Raw genomic sequence first — 21,377 nt, forward strand, 5'->3', positions numbered from 1 at the left:
GATGACTCTTCTGACCTCCTCCACAGCACCTGCAGGCATGTGGTACACATACATACATTTGGGTCCATGCACACAATAAAAGTAAGTTAATAAAATCTTTCTTAACAAATTAATCATATTCTTTAGGATCCAAGGGCTTTCTCTATTTTTTTTTCCATTTCAACACTTCCTTTCCAAAGATGAAGGCTAAAACTTAAGGACTGGCTGCATGCCCAGAGCCTCGCCAGTTCTGATACAATTCCAGCTGCTTCTGGCTCAAAGCCTCAGATCACTATGTGGAAGGGAACGGACTCAGCTGCGATGCCGGCACAAACTTACTTGCGTGCCCTGTGCACGGACAACACAAAGGGGTCCTGGCCTCCTCTACTATGTGCTGTCCACACTATCACCAGTGATCTGTCTGGCAAGCCACGGCCCAGGGCTTCTGCCTCCACTCTCCAGGTCTGAGCCCTTGAAGACCCACACAGCCTGAGTTTCCTCACCCTTCCTGCAGCCACAGATGAGGGCTTGAGAAACAGAGAGAGAAGCCAAGCGTGATCCTAGGTAGAATGGGAGGCTGCTGGCTTAAAGTGAAGGGCTTGAGACCCTGGCTGCCTGTGAGGCTCTGAATCAGGAGGGTCCACGGAAGGCCAGCCTCAAATCCCATCACTTCCAGGCAGAGCTTGTGGGAGAACCCTTCAAGACACGGCATATGTTGGGGTCACAACCTAAGGGGTGAAAACTGTGTCTTGCTGTGGGATTTAGAAGAGCTGCATGAGAAAGAATATATATACTCCTGAAACAAAATAACTAACCAGAAATTCAGAAGGAAAACCACAACACCTGGGGCCAGTCACAATGATCAGTTCTAGTTCATTTAACAGTTCCACACTCTCAGCCTTCCAAAGAGCAAAGCAGGAGCTGTTGGCATGGTGACCTGCTCAGCTTTGGGCAAAAGCTAAAACTTGTAAACACAGTTTAAACTACTTACCAAGTTGGTTGGAAAAGTTTATGACAAATTTAAACGTCTTTAGGATAAAAATAGCTTTGCATATCTATTCCTCTAAAACTTCATTGACTCCCCCCAACTCACTCATTCAGATATTAATACCACGGCTTCCCAAGAACACCAGAGAGAATTCCTAAGCTGCTTGGAATGCTTAAACACCAATCAACAACTCCATCTGCAGGAACCTAATTTGGATGTCTAGCCTTCTCTTTTAATTTTCTTTCTTAAAAATTATTTATTTCTTCATTCATTCATTCATTCATTCATTCATTTATCTGAGACAGGGTTTCACTGGCTGACCTGGGACTCATTGTGTAGAGCAGGCTGGCCTCAAACTCACAAGAGATCCTCCTGCCTCTGCCCCCCAAGTGCTGAGTTTAAAGGTGTGCACCACCACCACCACCACCCCAGCCTAGCCTTAATATGGTCACATTTTACTGATTCTGAAGAGATGAACAGATTAAAAAGCATGCAAAATTGGAAAGAATGTGGATTTTTGTGTCAAAAAAAATCAGTTCTACACCAGCTAGGTGGGTGTCCTTGGGCAAGGTATCCAATTATGATGAGCCTGGGCCTTCTCAGCTATAAAGTCAGAAAAAGAATAAGATCATAGCTGTGGTCATTCTTAAACTTCCTTAACAAAAACAAATAAAACATGTCACATGCCTCCGAATGGCCCATTCACAGCACACTGAATGAGGCAAGAATGCTGGAGTTCCAGAGCATTCGCTTTCTTCCTCCCATGGCCCCTCTGAAGTTTCAAATTCTAGTTTTCCAGACTGAAAACCATTTACAGAGCTGGAGGGATGACTCGGTGATTAAAACTGCTTGCTGCTCTTACAGAGCAGCGGTATTCAGTTCCCAGTACCTACATCAGGTGGCTCACAACCACCTGTAACTCCAGCTCTAGAGAACCCAATGCCCTCTTCTGATCCCTAAGGGCAACCCACAAGCACAAACCCCAGCAGACACAGAACACATACACAGAATTTTTTTTAACTTTTAATCTTTTTAAAAACTACAAAAGCAAAGAATTCAGCAATCTCTGCTTTCAACAGTGAAGGGGGAGTCACAATATTGAGTGCTAAGTGTTAAGTCTCAGACCCTGGACAAATGGCTAAGGTGCCTATTTAACTTATCAGAGTGAACCTGGCCACCAGGTTCTCCCAGCATCCCTCAGCCTGTACCTGTTACAGGTTCTCCTGACTTGCATACTGGGCCCCTACCCAGAACTCTCCAGCCCAGTGGACTGGGCTGTTAGCCCCTATGTAATCCAATCAGTGCCCTTTTTGAACCTTTGCCCTCTTGGCTGTTGCACCTGGTTCCCCTCTCTCCCTTTCCCTCCCTCTCTCCCCACACGGCCCAGCTCAGTCTGGTCATGTCCACTCTGGACATTCCCAGATGTCCTTGTCTATGCCTACACTCTCCCTTTTATCTACAATAAACGTTTTCCTCCACCGTATCTAGGAGCAACCATGTCCTTTCTTTCTTCTTTCTTTTTTTTTTCATTCACTAAGTCAATGGATGGAGTCATTTGTGAAAGAAGTATAAAAAGGATAATGGGGCTGGGTGCTGGGGGTGCACACCTTTAATCCCAGCACTCAGGAGGCAGAGGCAGGTGGATCTCTGTGAGTTCAAGGCCAGCCTGGTCTTCAAAGCTAGTTCTAGGACAGCCAGGGCTGTTACACAGAGAAACCCTGTCTTGAAAAAAAATGAGAAGAAATAAAAAAAAAAAAAAAAGATAATGGGTTTTCTAGCTACAGTGGAAACTGGAGCGTTGAACCAAGTATGGTGGCACACATCTGTAATCTCAGTACTTGGGGCATTAAGGCAGGAAGGACAGGAGATGAAGGCCAGCCTCAGCTACATAGCAAGTTTGAAGTCAGCCTGGACTACCAGAAATGCTATCGAAAAGAAAAGAGAGGAGAGAAGAGATGGAAGAAAGGAAACGGAAGGGAGGAAGGAGCTGGTACACTTTATGCAAGGAAGAGGGAAGCCTATGAACCCCTAAACAGAATCTAGAGAGGAGGATTCGAGGGTGTGCACAGATTAAACAGTAGGCTGAGAAGAGTGGAGAAAACCAAACACAGAGCCACAGTTCAGAGACGGCTTCAGCCTTGGAAATAGTAAGCTGCCTAATTAGTACGGCAGACAGGAAATTTCCAAGGGGGGAAAACTCAAGTGACCCTTTGTACAAAGCTCAGACTACTGTGACCTGGAAAGGTCTGCTTCGTCTTTCAGCCCCCAGTGCATCCCAGGCAGGCAGCGTCTAAGACCCTCAGAGAGGCGAGAAGCAGGCAGCGGAATGAGGCCAGGCTAACTGTGGTGGTGAGCAGCACTGAAGAAGGACTTAAGACGATAGAAATGCTCAGTCCCATGAGAGACCCGTTCCTTCTGGCTTTGGGCCCCACTCCACCACGTGATTGGAAACATATAGGCACAGAAGAAAAAATAAAGCACTTGTGTTCTTCCAGTGTGTACCCAGAAGTGGTTCTAACTCAACACCAACCCCAACCTCTTCCCGGGGTATTCAGGCCATCAAACTCCTTATCCATCCTTTTCGGATTAACTTCCTTTTGTCTCTCACAGCTTCCCAGGTTTTGTGGTTTCTTCACATCTGTCTTCAAATATAGCCAATTCCTTTCTACCTTTAAAAACATTAAACATAACTCTCTTGCCCTTCCTGACATCTTCATCTCTCTTCTTTGAAGCCGTCAGGTTTCCCTCTGATACGTACTGTCCTTTCCTCTCACCTCATCCCCTCCTGAACTCAGCCATTAGTTGTGCTCACAAGACTCCATTCTCCACTAACCCCAACAGCTTTCTTCTCAGGGAATCTGAACACTCCTCTTCCTGTGGGCCTGTAACACCCATTTCCTTGCTAAAGAGCCTCTGCCATGCTGTGTCTCTTGGAGGTCCTCCCTTGCTCTGACAATGGGTCATCAAAGACACAGGTTCAAGGTCCAATGCTTTCCCAATCTCTTTCCTTCAACAACATCTCAGTGTGCTAATGTCCTTCCTAAAACCCCATGGCCCACCTACAGAGTGACATGACTTGACCTACACAGCACGAACACTATGACCTACCTGGCACAGGACAATGGTGCAGAACAAGTCCCTTGGTCACTACACAAGCCAGAGAGTTGCCAAGCTCCTGAGGGAGGGAGCAGATGTGTTCCCACACTTATCCAAATATTTTCAAGTCATCCCTGCTTTGAAGCATAGACATCAATGAGTCGATAAGAATGGAGGATCAGAATCCACATGGCCTGGGTCAAAATTCTGGCTGTACTGCTGGTCAGCCATGCAGCCAACCACAAGTCACTTACCCACTGAGGCTTTTATGGAGGGATGTTATTTCTTACCACCTCAAGATGCTCTGAAGCTTAGAAGAGATAAGATGGTAATATAGGAAGCCCCTGATTTCAAAGTCTCACTTGTAGCTCTGTTAGCAATATACCCAGAGGCTGAAAACAATATACTTCTAAGGAATAGGATGAATAAAGACACCTTAGCCCAGACCTTTTCAGAAACTAAATGTATTTCCAGACCTGGCCATGGTGGCCCATACCTGTAATCCCAGAAACTGGTAGCCTGAGGCCAAAAAAGAATGTTTGGAGATCAAGGTCAACCCAAGCTAAGTTCAAGGCCAGCAAGGGCTGCATAGTGAGACCCTAACTCAAAAGACAAAAAGTAGTCCCTTTTCATTAGAAGAGACAGAAAGCACATCTTTTTATGTATCCAGTAGCTCAATGTCTTTTTAGAGACAACTGATACTTTTTTTTTCAGAAGTTCCACAGGCAGAGCTATTGTGGTGGCGAATGATACGAAACCAACACACTAACAATCACCGCACTGGCAGCTCAGAGATAAGAAACAATCTTTATGTAATAAAAAGGCCATTCCTCTGAGACACTGCAACATTTCCTGAATATTCAAACTCTCTTGAATCCTGGTCATAATTCCATTCCATTCTCCAATTTCACTACAATCAAAACCTTTTCCTTCCAATCTGTCATCCATTATACCTTTCCTTATGCCTTCTCTTGGCCCGTTTTTTTGGGGTTTTTTTGGTTTGGTTTTTTTTTCTGCCTTAGAGAACCCTGGTCATTATCCCTAAATTGAGCTTTCTTTCTCTTCTAGGAGTTATCCAGACATCTCCTTGCCCCTGCATCCCAGACACTCATTAAGGAAGCTCCAAGGACAGACTGAAATCTGAGATGGTCCAATGGAGTTGTTTGTCCAACTTAGACCACTGAAAACAAGTAGCTAGGCCTACAGGTGTAAGCTCAGTGGTGGAACTTCCACACAGCATGCACAAAGCCCTGGGTTCTGACCCCAGAAGCACCAAAATAACTCTAAGGTAACTCCTGAAAGAGAATTCTTTGCCCACGTGTTCTAACAGAGAAGCCTTTCTCTCTGAGCTTCAAAACCGTGGGGGAAATATATGTGCTGACTGAACAATTTACTAAACCAAAGCTTTCCCCGGAGTCAGCTACACCATCTGAATTCACAACCACCCCTTAATGTAGGTTCATATGCTCACTTTAAAGATGAGAGATCAGGCCCCGAAAGTTTTGTTTTTTGCTTTTGGTTTTTGTTTGTTTGTTTGGTTTGGTTTTTTTTTTTGGGGGGGGGGTTGGTTTTTGTTTTGTTTGGGGTTTTGTTTTTGGTTTTTGTTTTGTTTTGTTTTCTGTTTGTTTGGTTGGTTTTTGTTTTTTCGAGACAGGGTTTTTCTGTGTGACCTTGGTTGTCCTGGAACTCACTCTGTCGACCATGCTGGCCTCAGACTCACAGAGATCCACCTGCCTCTGCCTCCTGAGTGCCAGGATTAAAGGTGTATATTGGTGAAATCATTAAGGCCACTCCACGTAGTTAAAAGGGAGGTTTATTTTGTGGGGTAACTTACAAGTGAAGGGATAGGTAACAGGGTTTGGAAAAGGTGTGGTGCAGTCTGGGGGATCCAGGAACCAAGAGACATGGTGCATCTGGATCTCGGGTCTTCAGGGTCCTCTCTGGGCCCCGCCTTGTAGGCGTGACAGCTACCGAACCCTCAATGGGGGTTGGAACTTCCAGATCAAAGCTGGAATGGCTACCCACTACATCTCCCCCTTTTGTCTAAATAAGAAGGTTTTAACCTAATACAAGACTATATACAAAGGGATGGTTATCAAATATTGTCCAGGAGTAATGAGGGATAATGACCTAGATAAGATGGAACTACAACCAATGTGAACAATATCAAGGAAGAAATACATACTAAAATCCAGAGAAGTCTAGAGCGTAGGTAAATGGCATGTTACAAAGATCATTCCAAAAGGTGTCCTATCCTAAAGAACCTGAATCTAATACTTAATGTGTTCTATCTAAGATATTATATATATACTAAGTTGTAACTATAACTGCTAGTCTTCAACTACATCAAAGACCTCAGAAGGATATACTATTACCTGAGAAACGGGAGAAGGATGCAAGCAACTTTTAGGAGTCTTGTAAGAGTAGACCGAGACAGCTGGCAGCCTGGACAGTCACCTAATGTTTCTTTGTAAAGTTGGGGCATCTGTCTTCAGCCTACAGGCCTAGAATCTCTCAGTTACTTCTCTCTGTGTCCTGTAGAATGTCTGGCAGTTTCCTCTGCAAAGCAGGAACCTGAAGGACCATTTTGCCAAGCAAAGTTCAGTGGTCACCTTCCTATGGTTCCTGCATGTCCAGTCGATCAAGCAGTCTAGGCAAGAACAGTTTTTTGTCCAAATGGCTATTTTTGCCAAGGTGGAGATAAACACCATATGGAGTGTCTTCGATGCCCATCCTCCTCTCTGAAGTAAATCGGTGCTGCCAGGAGCAGACATGTCTCACTATCCAGAAAGTCTAAATTTTTAAAACATTTTAAATGCCATATTCTGTAGGTCTTTGAAGTGTTTGAAGATTACCTGTCTAATTGAATTATATCTATGTATACCTAGAAAACTTAACTGACATGGCTACAAGTATGATTATCATAGATGACTAATTATTAATCTATTTTTTAATTATCCATTACAATTTTAAATGAGCTGTACAATCATAATACCTTAAACAAGAGTACAAATATACACACAGTATAACAAAATTAACTTTAAATTTGTATCAATAAACTAAAATCTATAGCAATGTAAAACATTTCTAAATGAGTTGTTGTTCTCTAAAAGTAAGTTCATTAATTTACCCTTTCATCCTATCATTATCTATACTATCCCCCTTTCTTCTTAGAAAGAGATTGCATTTATAATCAACCGTAAAAATATTGGTTTTTCTTGGTCCCATATCAGAGGGCTCTTCTGATATAGGACACAAGAATCTCTCAACCTTTTATTTTAGAAATATGCTTGGGTTTAGAGGAGTGAGCCAATTTTATCTCTAAAGCCAGCTTGGTATATTTGGGAATTTGGGCATAGCTTCTTATAGGTGGGACAAGCAGAGAGGAGAATTCTGTTGGAAGGCAGAGGCAGAGAGACGAGACGCTGCCAGCTGCCACCATGAAAAGCAAGATGTAAGGTACTGGTAAGCCACGAGCCACGTGGCAACTTATAGACTAATAGAAATGGGTTAATTTAAGATATAAGAACTAGATAACAAGAAGCTTGCTGCGGCCATACAGTTTGTAAGCAATATAAGTCTCTGTGTGTTTACTCGGTTGGGTCTAAGCGGCTGTGGGACTGGAGGGTGAGAGAGATTTGTCCTGACCTGGTCCATGCAGGACCAGGAAAACTCTAGCTACAGGTGTATGCCACCATGTCAGGAGAGGCCTCGAAAGTTTAACTGGCTTATACTAATAAATATTGCCTATAGATCTAGAATGAAATCTCTATAAACCAATGCTTGCACATCAGTAGTTCATAACTATCTGTAACTCCAGCTCCAGCTCCAGCTCCACAGGCATCTGATGCCTCCGGCCTCCACAGGCACCTACACTCACACACACATTAAAAAAAAAAAACTTTTTTTAAAGCAGAAGGTCCCATGAAACCAAAGACAGGGGCAGTCAAATTCAGGATTACACAAGCAGCATTTATTAGAGACTTACAGAGGGGTGGATCCTTGCACCCCACGGTGGAAGCTGGGGGCTCAGATACAGTCTACACAGAAGGAAGCTCAAGCCAATCAGAATGCTCTGACCTCTCACCTCTCCCAAACACCAGCAACATGGCAGTGTCAGTTAGGAAACAGCCAGAGTGTCCATGGCTGTCATGAAACTCCTGGCTATCTTAGCAACTTTGTCCTACAAGGGTTGGGACAGTTGTCACGGTCACCTGCCTGGCCTAATGGTGCTTACAAGCAAGAGGGCTGTAGTTATCTCAAGGCAGATACCCGAGTTCCTTACAAGTGGACTCCTGTGGTTTGAACAACACACACACTTAAGGCATTCTATAATAAGGAGAGACTGAATGGAGAATGGAGGGGCAACATTCTGAGATCATTCCCATTTAAGTCAAATCTTAAAGAGTGGAGCCTGAAGATTTAAGATGAGCCAAAGTCCTTACATTCTCACAGAAATGACTGAAGATGTATGCAAAGATTTTAATAAAGCTAACTGCAAGATGAAAGTAAAACTAAGCACTATTACATACTGATGCAATTGTATATTCATGTTGCAGTCTTTCAACCGGAAGATTCTGCAGAGGCGGGGGGCGATAGAGCTCAGTGGGATAGCACTGTCTAGTGTGTGCCCTGAGTTTGATCCCCAGCACAAGGAAAAACAGAAAAAGGAGAAGGGGAAGAGAAACAGAGATGGGTGGGAAGAAGGAGGAAGGAAGAAAGGAAATAAGGAAGAGAGGGAAGAAGGGGAGGGAGGGAAAGGAGAAAAGAGGAGAGGGGGAAAAGGGAAGTCCCCGAAAGTACGGGTCCTAATTCCATTTCCACCAGTATGTAAATATGATGTTCATCAGCAGAACAAAACTAAGAGTCCTAGGTCACAGTTAAAAGGTATCAGCGTCGGCTCTCCCAAGTCTCAACAGCAAGAAGTGTGCAGCAGTGGTAGTCCAAACTCCCGGTGAACATCTCCCACCAGCTGACTGTGCTTACCACGGTCAATGAACTGTTTTGACACATTGTTACAATTAGATGATCACTGTTCTAGACCAGCCTCCTGCACCGGGTCCAAATAGAAGCCGCTAAAAATAAAAAACGAAGTTACTCATACAAGGTCTCTACCACTGAGTTCTCCCATCAGCCCCCACACCAGATTCCAAAGGCACAGTAATGAAATTCCCTCGACCTTACACACACACACAATAACCTGGTGCTAATTTATTAGCTATTTTCCTAGTATTTTATTGTCTACAGTTTCCATCTTAAATGTGTCCCAAGGGCCCATGTGTTAAAGACCTGGTTCATAGCCTGTGGCATTATGGGAAGATGATTGAGCCTTTAGAGGTGGGGCCTAATAGAAAGTAGGTCACTGGGGAGTATACCGTTGAAAGGGAGGATATGGAGACTCCAGATTCTTCCTGCCTCTCTTTGCTTCCTGACCACCATGAGGCAGAAACTCCTCTGGCAAACGCACAGTGGGATGTACTGTGACCCACAGCCCCACAGTAACACGGCCAGAGCACCTGAATCCTCTGAGGGAGAGACCCAGAGCAAATCTCTCAGTTCTGAGTTGAAAAATCTCAGATAACTTGAGAAAGCAATGGCAAGCAGACAAACACGGTCTCATGGGGCCTGCCTTACGAGGGAAGCTGCTAAAGTGGCCTGTCCATGGTTTTGTCGTGTTTCTGCATGACTGAAGAGCTCTGTCCAAAAAAATCAAAAACCTTTTCCCAAATCAAAGGAATATTTATTCAATTTTATGGAATGGGAGGTTGCCTCGTTCTACAATTGAAAATAAAACCAAAAATAAGTAGATAGGCAGGAAGGTAGACAGATAATAAATAACAGACATAAAAGGTTATAGATAGATGAGAGAGAGAAAGAGAGAGAGAGAGAGAGAGAGAGAGAGAGAGAGAGAGAGAGAGAGAGATATTGATTTAAGGAAACAAAAACACCAAACAACTTTTTAAAAGAAGAAAAAAGAGAAAGCCAATTAAGCTCATTAAACTGTTGTAACATGAACCTTTTGCATTAGTAACTAAAATTCATGCTTTTCCAGATTCCTGACTTTCCTGATGTTTCTTCTCTGTTTAAGGATTCCAGGATACCACATCATAATTACTTGTCATTTTAGGCTCCTCTGTTGTGATAGTAGCTCAGGTTTTCCTTAGTTTTGATGACTGTGACAGTTTTCTTCACCTATGTGGTAGGCTTATTACATGTGCACTACACACCACTCTGCGTGTTAACTTTAATACACTACATACTGTCTGGTGTGTTATTATACGTATACCAGACACTACTCTATGTGCTAAGTTTAACACATGCACACTCCACATCACCCCATGTGTTAAGTTTAACACATGCACACTCCACACCGCCCCATGTGTTAAGTTTAACACATGCACACTCCACACCACAGGCTCACTTTGCTCGGCTCTTAAGAGTCCAAAGCTGGAGGTGCACACTGTACTGTGATGAAATGTTGCATGGTCTCTGTTCCTTTCTCAAGCTTGTTCAACTTTTTCATTCTGAAATAATTTTAGACTTACAGAGAACTGGCCAGTCAGTTCCTGTATGTGCTTTATCCATCTCACGCGATCATTTTCAAAACCTAGGAATTAACTCTGGTTAGTGTTCTTAGGTTGGTTTTAGTCTGAACTTACAGGAAAGCATACTTATGTGTGGTGTAAGCGGGATGTTTCAATGTGTACACAGTATGTAACAATTCAATCTGAGTAATTACCGTACCGCCTCAAGCATTTATCGTTCCTTCCTATCATTCCTTCAAAGTAGGAATATCAAAAACTTCCTCCCATTTTGAAATATACAATATATTATTTTTTGACCTTGACCTTTGAAAAATCTTTGCAGAAACTCTCAATTAGTTGGGGTGTGATTGTGCACATCTGTAATCCCAGCTCTTAGAAGGGGAGTCAGGAGGTTCTGTTGCTAAAAACAACCTGGCTGTATAAGAGTCTGACGTCAGCCTGAGCTACAGGAGATGCTTTCTCAAGAAATGAAATAAAAGCCAGAAACTCAAACTCAGTATCTGCCCCATACTTTGCTCATAATCATACAGGATTTGGGGGTTATGGCTTTCTGCAAGGAAGGTCAGAGCAGTAAAATGCCACTTGTGCACATGTTCAGGGTGACCTGCTGTGGACGAAGCCATCACTGCCTATGTGAACACACATTGAAGCGATCCCTGGCTCCTCACCGTGAGGTCACTTGCCCCACTCTGTTCGCACACTATAACATGCAGAGCTGTAATAGAGGAGGTTATAAATTAACTAGTATTCTATAGAACGTTCTAGATGTTCTGTGTAAAATACAGAGTATTCTATGTAAGTTTCTTCTGAGGGGGAGGGGTCCTTACCGCCCTGCTTCCTCCACTTAGCTGTCTAAGCCATCATTTGTCCAGGCACTCACACTTCCTGGTGTGAGCTTACGGAATGTGTACTTCATACCTGTGAAATGTCTACCATCTCTAAGTATGTCTATGTTATAAACTTCTCAAATACATCCTCCCACAATCATATAGTTCTTTCTTTATTAGTTGCACACTTTATTCCAGGATTCTCCATTTTCAACTGGCTCCTTCAACCGACCACCATAATCTATAAATTTTATTTATTTTGGGGGAGACAGTTGCTTTTGGGTACTTCTATACTTTCTGGAACTACAAACAACTCCAGGTTCATATTATAGATTTCACAGTTGAGCACTAGAAGTATTTCTCCAAGGACTCCAGTTCCTTGTGATGGAGAACTGCATTAGAAACCATGATCTAGGCTTAGGTCCACCCACTGCTGAAAGAGTTTAATTCTTACAGGCTGCCTGGCTGACAGACGAAGCGAATGTAAGCATGTGGGGCTAACCTTTGAATCCTCAAATATCTATATTTTTTTCTTTGTTACTTTCTGTATTTATATTAAGCTAAGCATGGGTTTATAGTGATGGATTGGTCATTTCCATGTACATCTGATCTAGTAAAAAAAAGAGAATGCTTGGAGCCGGTGAGATGGTCATTTTTAGTTTTTATGAATATGGCAATGACGATAGAACCTTCTCAGGAACTGAAGAGAATTCTTTAAAAGTTAGCAGAGCAAAAAAACTGCCCTCCATGTTCAAGGTCCTCTTCAGGAAACGAGCCTCACTGATACCCCACCCTGCCCCAATGATACCCAACTCTGCCCCACTAATACCCCTTCCTGTCCCATTAGTACCACTCCCTGCCCCACTAATACCCCAACCCTACCCTACTAATGATTTTCCACCCTGCCCCACCAATAATGCCTCACCCTGCCCCATTGATACCTCATTGACACCCCACCCTTCCTCACTGATACCCCACCCTGCCTGGCTGCCTAAACAGCACATTGAGGTCTTCTTGGTAGCTGTTCCATGATCATATGGCTTTGTGCCCTTCTTAGTCAACCCATCTTACTTCAGTTCACTTCCTTTGGTTTAGCAGTCTTTGGCCAGCCTGATTTTCTTAGAGACATGTTCCTTCCTCTTTCCTGATGTCTCCAATTCACCCAGAAAGTACCATGTGGAACCAAACCTAGATACACATTACTCTAGACTAACAGGTGTTTGAAGGTTGCCAAGTACGCAGGATGTGGCTTTACAACTCTGATAAAGCCATGAGAAGTTCATTTCTAAATTACTTTATAACCCACTGCTTTCCTTCAAATTTTCTCTGTAATGTCCACTAGCTAAGACACACAATCATAATTTCTTATTCATTATCATGAGTCAGGGCCCCACCTTGGATCTCGATGAAATGACTGCTTTTCATTTACAACCTCATTATCTTATAAACTAAGACAGCAAAACCAGAGTCAAATAAAGCCATCTCTAAAGACATTCTAAATGCTTAAGTGGAAAGATGAGAAATACAGCAAATTAAGTTTTGTAAAGTGGAAAATTAACCATAAAACCGAGAATACGGACTAGGGATGCAGTTTCGTTGGGAGAGTGCTTGCCTACCAAGCACAAGGCTCAGCATCTGAGCCCCAGAATCGAATAAGGCAAGCATGGTATTGCATGTCTGTTATCTTGGAACAGGAGAAGTGGAGACAGGAAGATCAGAAGTTCAAGGCTACTTCTCCATACATATCGAGTTTGAGACTAGCTTAGGAGACATGAGTCTCTGTCAGAAAAAGAAGGAGGAGGAGGAGGCAGAGGAGACAGATAGGCTGTGCAAAATGTTTATAAGGCAGCAAGAGGTAGGCCAGTTTGGCTTCTGCGGCCTTTGTGAAGTCCACCTCATGCCCCACATATTTAAAAAACAATTTAAGAAAAAGTTAAATTAATTTTCCCTACACAATCTACCCACATGGGTTCCCTTTTGTTAAATAACCTATAGGTAAATTGACAGCTGTTGTTGGGAGACCAGGCCAGGCAATGCTCCTTTCTCATGGAAAGAGAGGCTAAAAAGCTCTTCCCTGACAGACAAGAGTGAAAAGCTGTTCTCTGCATGAACTCTTCTACAGAGTAGCATGCAAGTTCCTAAGACATTCAGCCTTTACGCTACCAGGGAGAAGATTCCAGAATCACAAAGGCCAATCCACTTTGGCCAATACACACCAAAAGGAGCCCCTTTCATTTAGAGAAATAATAAAACTGTGAAATATACAGCTATGACCTTTAAGGCAAGCCCACTGGAAAGTAGAAAGGAATGAAGGCTCTTAGTTTGTGGTGGTCCTGACTCTTAAAACGTCCTTCTTTATCACCTAAAGCCAACCCGTCCTTGATACCAGAAGGAGCCTAGTTTGCATGGCTTCTCAGCTTTTGCTAAAATCAAGTGCAGCATGTGTTCTTATCAGTTTAATTCCTGGTGTGTCTTCTATCTGACAACAACAAAGTCAATGGATTTTTATTTAAACGGGAGAAAGATTAAGAGCCTTCTCCAGGCCGGGCAGTGGTGGTGCACGCCTTTGATCCCAGCACTCGGGAGGCAGAGGCAGGCGGATCTCTGTGAGTTCGAGGCCAGCCTGCTCTCCAAAGCGAGTTCCAGGAAAGGTGCAAAGCTACACAGAGAAACCTTGTCTCAGAAAAAAAAAAAAGAGCCTTCTCCATCTACCCCATGCATCCACCTGGTATTAGAATGCCTCCCAGAATGTACCACATCAAATAATAATAATTGCAAAGGGTACCATTTCCAGTGGATGTGAATTATCAAGACTTCCAGGTTAAGTGCCTTGATCAGCAAGCTAGCCAAAGATGGAGCCATTTTCAGCCTGCTGCACGGGGATGCTGGAATCCATGTCCTTACAGGTGTGTCTCACTTCTCTTGTCTGTCTGAGGGGGGCAGTGAAAACAAGTCTCTCCTCTCATAGCTCCCACCTGAAGGGACTATCAGAACTCTCTGTATTCCGGGTCAGGTGTTCAGAGACCTGCCCAGCCCCTTACACCCCAAACAACAGCAGGCTGGTGTGTGCAAAAGGCCATGGCTGTCCCTACAAGGACAGAAATGGAACAGAAAGGGCAGAAAGGAGGTCAGGTATCTTCAAAGCTCCACGGGATGATATGAATCAGTTTCTAAGAAACAAGGGTAAGTGGAGGAGGAGCAAAAAGTAGCAGAGGGAAAAAGCACGCTGAAGAACTGTAGGTTGTCACGTGTGCAGAGAGCAGACAAGATTCTGGGTGCACATAGACATAGATTGTGTCTGAAACATAGGGAAGGGGAAGAGCCATCTGGAAAATGGATGAGCAGAGGAGAGAGACCGGCCTGCACTATCCATCCTTCTCTGTCTGCCTATGTGTTTGATACCAAGTGTATATGCTACCTAGTCTAAAATTTAATTGTTTGTTTGTTTGTTTGTTTGTTTGTTTGTTTGTTTGAGACACTATTTCATTATACAACAAGGCTGGCCTGGAATTCACAATGTATCCCAGGCTGGCATCAAATTCATATTGATCCTCCAGCCTCAGCCTCTAGAATGCTGGGATAATACTCATGAGTATACACGCCTGACAGAAAGGTTAATTTTCAAAATTCATCCACAACAACCAAAAAAAGTAATGATAAAATATTTAATATACTAGAAAGATATATACTAGATTCCTATTGTCATTGGCTTCAGTAAACAAAAGAGTAAAAATTAATACCCTTGAGGGGAAAAAAAACTTAGAAACAAAGAACTTTTGAGTGGGACAAGTGACTTCACTGCACGACCTTTGGATCTGGTGAGTTCCTCTTTGCAGCCCCTCTCCAAGTACCTGGGCTGAGTCATCCCTCTGAATCACCTGCCACAGGTTGGAGCTGCAGAATGATCAAGAAGGACCAAGCAGAGAGGGGAAATAACCCCAGAGAGCATTTTTCACCTTAACCCCCGGTGTGAAATGAGAGTTTAGAACAAGCGAAAAGCAAACACATCACATCACTTGTCCCCTTGTTCTTTTCCAAACTTGACCAGAACCTGAGCAGAGTTCTGCGTTGTTTAGGGAACTAAACCTAAAGATGGAAGATGGTGGTAACATATGGATGGGTGGTCCCCAGACGCTCAGCCCAGAAATCTGAATTCAGTGTTTTAAGCTGTGTTGATGCTAGCATGGACCTTCAAATCCATACCTAAGGCAGATAAGATCACAAACACACAAAAGAAGATTAACCGCTGAAAACTTAAGTAATGGTACAAACAGAGCTTGGGTATTACAAGGAAGTTGGTCAATGATTCACCAAGCCCACGTTTTTTTTTAGAGAACTAAAAGCACATTAGAAATGGGTTAATAAGTTCAGTTGGCTGGGGGTAGTCACAGTTCAGCCTAGGGGATGGCAGTCTTCTACTAAAACACATTTTTACTTCAAGACTAACTAGTCTTGTGCTCCCGGCAAAATTTCTAAAAATTGTCTTTCAACTGAAGAAAGTTCTTCCTGTGTCTATCTGCTCAGAGGCCTCACTTGCTTGAACAGAAGATCTCTTTTCTCAAGGACACACACTGAATTTGCACAAGCTGCTGCCACCAAAGCTGTTTGCAGAGTGTATCTCTTCAAGTACATCTGTCCCTAAATTTCTCTTATAGACTTCAAGGACCATGTTTCGGAATATTTGAGAGATTTTTTTTTTAATATGTGATTTGACTCTAGACAGAAAAAGAAAAGCATTAGACATTATATACGTAAACTGGAGTCAACTTATCCAGAAACAACACAGAAATCAACAGTAATCTCCAGATATGGTACTTCAACTCCACATGAAGAGAACAGAAATGGAGTATGTTATAATTAAGCATAATTAGATTATCAGTAATGGAGCCAGAAAGTAGAAATAGATCTAATCGGCACGAAATTCAGGCTCTAAATAATACACAGGCCTAACTCTCTTGGCAAAAAAAAAAAAAAAAAAAAAAAAAAAAAAAAACTGCTTCCCAAATTTATCTCAACTTAGTCATTCATTCCAGACCAAGAATGTAAATAAAATTCCATCACAATTCAACAAACATATATTTAACTCCTACTCTGTTGTAAGCATACAAAGGTGCCTCACACTCGCTCTCACTGACATTAATAAAAAAATGACTGGAGGCCTTTGTTAAGAATCGGCATCTGCTCTTAGATCCAGATTCTTATAAACCAGAGCAGGGTCACGCACACAAAAATCAACCCCCAAATGGACCAGTGGCTTTGTTTGTTTGTTTTTTGTTGTTTGTTTTGTTTTTAAAGGGAGGCTTGCAGTAATCAAAGCTACATAGGTCCCCCAGGGGTTGGGAATGTAGCTCAGTAGATAAAATACTTGCCTGGCATGCCTGAAGTTCACTTCCCTAGGTTTGATTCCTAGCAATCCAGGCACAGTGGTAAACCCCTATTAGTCTTAGCAATCTGGGGGTAGAGGCAAGCGGATCAGTAGGTTAGGGTTATCTTCAGGACACAGTGAGTTTGAAGCCACTCTGTGCTGTGTGAGACCCCTCAAAGGGGGGAAAAAAGACCTCCCCACCAAGGTAATCTAAGCTACTTGGCAAGGGAGTTCCACCTTGGTACAGTAATTTTGAGTTTTCTATCTGATTAGCGGGGAGGGGGGGCACCATCAGAGGATAACTTTATTCAGGTAGTCAGGCTTTGTGGCAAACACCTTTACCTGCTGAGCCATCTCACTAGCCCTGAAAAATAACTTTGACATAACTTAGTGTCTGGTTTTATTTCTTATTTCTGCTTCCCTTAGCCTTTCAGCCTGTAAAGCCACCTCCTCACTACAACTCAGATTCCTAAACCACTACTAAAGGACAATCAGGCCTTTAAACTCTGTTTGCTGACATTCTGTTTTGCGATGGTGATCGCTACCCACAAAGAATGTGACTCTTCTAAATCTTGGCGCCTGTGCTGAAACTGCTTCTGTCTAGAATATTCTGCTTGTCCCACCTAGCCCAGAACCACCGCCCCCCACCAACTCCTCTTTTCTCTCTCTTCTCCAGGAGCATTCCTTCTAGCACTGGGGGGGGGGCACCCAGAGGTTCTGAGACCTCAAGGTCTAGGCATGGAGTGCACGCATGCACACTGAACACTTTGACATGCCAAGAGAGCAGTTTAACAAGCATCTACAGGTCCTCCTGGAAGGCACAGACCACGTTTATCTCTGCACTTCACATGAGGCAAGGTGTGCTTGGCCACTGAGTACTTGGGGTACTCAAAGTGTAACTTTTAAAAGCAGACTTCCAGTGTTGGGCGGGGCAGAAAACACTGAATAATAAATACATGCCCGAGACATAAGGAAAGAGGCCCCATAATAAGAAAGAGAGTGTCTGCAGAATCAAAAGAGTGGGAATCAGAGGTGCGGCTCAGCGCTACAGCATTTACCTGGCATTCACGACGCCCTGGGTTCAAACCCAGCACAGGAAACAAAATACTGACTTTATAAGTTTGAACTTTGGAGGGAAATTATACTTGGTGTTTATTGCTATTACTTTATGTAAATTACAAAAAAATCAGCTGCAACAATATTACCCATTTGTTGTGATGACAATAAAATGTAAACCAGGGGCAAGATCACAATTTTTGTTGTTACTGTTTTGGTTTGGGGTTTGTTTATTTGTTTGTTTGTTTGTTTGTTTGTTTGAGACAAGGTGGGGGTGTGTCTCTCTACATAGCCCTGGCTGTTCTGAAACTCACTATGTAGACCAGGCTGGCCTGGAACTCACAGAGATCCACTGCCTCTGCCTCTGCCTCCCAAGTGCTGAGATTAAAAGTGTGTGCCACCATGCCCGGCATAGTTTTTTTTTTTAGAAACCCAATGTACCTTAGGCATGAATGCAGCCATTTATACAGGATGGCATCCACTGTTTTATCCCTTTATCTAGTCAGGAAACTGTATTCTCATTCAAACTTAGCCTTTTTTCAAATTCTAAGATGCTGGGCTAGCCGAACAGTCCTCAGATATCTGTATAAATTTTAAAATATAATAACCACGACAGTCACAAAAAGAAGAACCATGGGAAAAATCAAGAGCTCTCCCAGGCCCCGGGGAAGAGGGGACCAGGAGGAATGGAGGCGGACAAGAAGGCACAGGCTAGGAACAACGTGCCAGGGGAGGAAGTGTGTGCCCAGAGGCTGGAAGCTGTGAAGACATTGGAGGGACAGGGACCGAACCATCCACTGGGGTGAGAAGGTGGCTCAGTGTGGCTGGGACACAGTGCAGTAATAACACAGAGCCTTCAGCAACAGCACGGGTTCAAACCCTGCCTCTTCCTCTTCCTACCTGAGGAACTACAGACAAGCCCTGCAAATCCTGGGGATGTGTTCCTTCATTTGAAATTAGGGGAATGCCTCTGAAGTATGTGTGTGTGTGTGTGTGTGTGTGTGTGTGTGTGTGTGTGTGTGTGTATACACATGTGTGTGTGTGTATATTCCAGTTCATGTGTATACGTACAGGTGTGCATGTGGAGACTAAGAGTCCCAGAGATCTGCCTCTCTCCACCTCTCTAGCCCTTCGATTACAAGTGTGCCCAGCTTTTTATAAGAGTTCTTGGGATCTATCTCAGGTCCTGATTACCAAATGAGCTGTCTCCCAGCCCCTGCCTTTTGATTATTTAGTTTTGCCTATCAGTTGATTGAGATCGTGTAGCCATAACAACTGGCTAGATGCCAATAGCACAGGCCTTCAATATGTAGAGTTTATAATGTCATTAAGCCAGATAGGCAAGTTGAGGCCAAGATGTGAAGACCACCTCTTATCCACAGCAGGAAAGTTAAAGTCCCAGAGTGCCTGCTTCAAATGCTAGGGAATACATGGTCACACAGACAATCTACCAGCCCTTCTTCCGGCCACCACACTGTGGCATAAACCAATATTCTGTGTGAGGGACATCCTGGAGACCCTAGGGTGGAGACTGTTCATCTTCCTGCTCCATGTGTACAGAGTCCTTATCTAAAAGGAGAGGGCTGGGCGGTGGTGGCGCACACCTTTAATCCCAGCACTTGGGAGGCTGAGGCAGGCGGATCTCTGTGAGTTCGAGGCCAGCCTGGGCTACCAAGTGAGTTCCAGGAGAGGGCTGGAGTGAGGGGCACCCCCACCCCACCAGCCTTGTCCCCCAACAGTATGGAATATAAAATTTATACCTATGTGGCCCTAACACACCCATGTGATGTTCTCTAGCTGCTCCCCAGAGCCACCTTCTACCTCCCCATTGCCATCTCTTCAGAGGCACAAAGAAACTTTCCACCACAGTCATATACTGCTCTAGGAAAGACTGCAACCTCTGAGGAAGGTCTCTGGACTCACTGGCTTCAGGGAAATACCTGCACCTCCCAAGACCATCCCATTAGCCTAACCTCAGACTCAGCTCCCTAGACCATCCCATTAGCCTAATCTCAGACTCAGCTCCCTAGACCATCCCATTAGCCTAACCTCAGACTCAGCACACAAGCTCCACTCCCAGCCTTCACCAGTGCGCTCCTGACTTCCTCCTCGTGACTCATCTCCCCACAGGCCTCCTCCCTCCCACTACTAACCTCACTTCGCTCCCATTTCACCACTAAAACTGCAAAGTCAATGTCAGGAGAAAAGGGTCAGTGTTTCCTCAAAACCCCACTGCTGCCTGGGATCATTTTTCTTCCACCGTTCTGCAAAACCTCTTCTCCTTCCAGACTCCCCCCCGGTGCTAGCATTCAATGAGACAATTCAACAGGAAGGCTGGCACTGCGGGTCATATCCTCCTTTGCTCTTTTTTCCTGTTGCCCGAAACTTTCCGCAGTCCTGAGATCTTACATACCTCATATCTTCTCCATCTCAAAGCCCCAAATACACAGGAGCAGCTTCAACCATGAGGGCAATCCATCAGCTCCTCGGCACCTGGGGCTTGTGCAGGTGACCCGGCTTTTACCCTAACCCCCACGCCCACACCCTGCCTTGCACGGTAGCCCAGAAACCTTCCACTCAAGAATCTCAGCCCCCACCCTCACCTCTACAGCTCCCTTTTCACTGTTTTCACTTTGGCCTACTTGTCAGCATCCTTCAACACCCCTTCTTAACTTCGCAATAGCCTTCTCTGAAAACTTCATGTGTTCCATATTGCTCCCAGAAGGAGCTGTTGAAAGAAATGCAAAGGTGTGACGCATGCTCTGAAAGTTGGACAGCCAGAGGAAATGGCTCAGACAGTGAAGCATGTCCCTTACAATCATTAGGACCTGAATTTGATCCCCAGCACCCATGTGAACACTGGTGGTGTGGTGACACTTTTCTAAGTGCAGCCTTGATGCTGCAGAGATGGGAGCCTCCCTAGACTGGCTAGTCAGCCGGCCGAGCCTAAGGAGTGAGCTCTAGGGCAGTGACAGGCCCTGTCTCAAAGGAGGCAGATGATAACCCTGAGAATGGCACTGGAAGTTGTACTCTGGCCTCCACACACAGACATTTATATGCCCCTGTGTGTGTGCGCGCACACACACACACACACACACACACACAGTAAACCACTAGAAATGTCATTTCCAGTGAGTGGATTTTACGTGGTAGCACACTGCATTGACCTCTTTCTTCAATCCCCATTAGGATTGGGTGTGTAATGTCCCCCACAGGCTCCTGTGATTGAATGCTTGGTGCCCAGCAGGTGTCACTGGTTTGAAATCTTGGGGAGGTGAGGTTTCACTAGAGAAAATGGGATGCTGATGACAGTCTGACATCACTTCCTGTTCTCTCTTTGCTTTCCCTGTGGATGTGAAGAAGCAGCCACCATGAGTTCCTGCTTCCACTGGCCTCTCCCACCACCTGCCTTTCTCCATCATGGTAGACGGACCCAATGTCTCCACTGGCCTCTCCCACCATCTGCCTTCCCTGCCTTGATAGATGGACCCAATGTCTCCACTGGCCTCTCCCATCACCAT

The 21,377-nt window shown here is 44.2% G+C and overlaps 1 protein-coding gene and 1 pseudogene across 1 annotated transcript in view; one reads left to right on the forward strand and one right to left on the reverse strand.

The window, feature by feature from the left end:
• Nucleotides 1–21,377, reverse strand: part of Mboat1 (membrane bound O-acyltransferase domain containing 1) — a 105,879-nt gene that overhangs the window by 77,960 nt on the left and 6,542 nt on the right. The gene's annotated exons all lie outside the window — the stretch shown is intronic.
• Nucleotides 13,841–14,019, forward strand: LOC131912164 (U2 spliceosomal RNA; annotated as a pseudogene).

Source organism: Peromyscus eremicus, chromosome 5 (assembly GCF_949786415.1).
Source record: "Peromyscus eremicus chromosome 5, PerEre_H2_v1, whole genome shotgun sequence".
NCBI classification, from domain to species: domain Eukaryota; kingdom Metazoa; phylum Chordata; class Mammalia; order Rodentia; family Cricetidae; genus Peromyscus; species Peromyscus eremicus.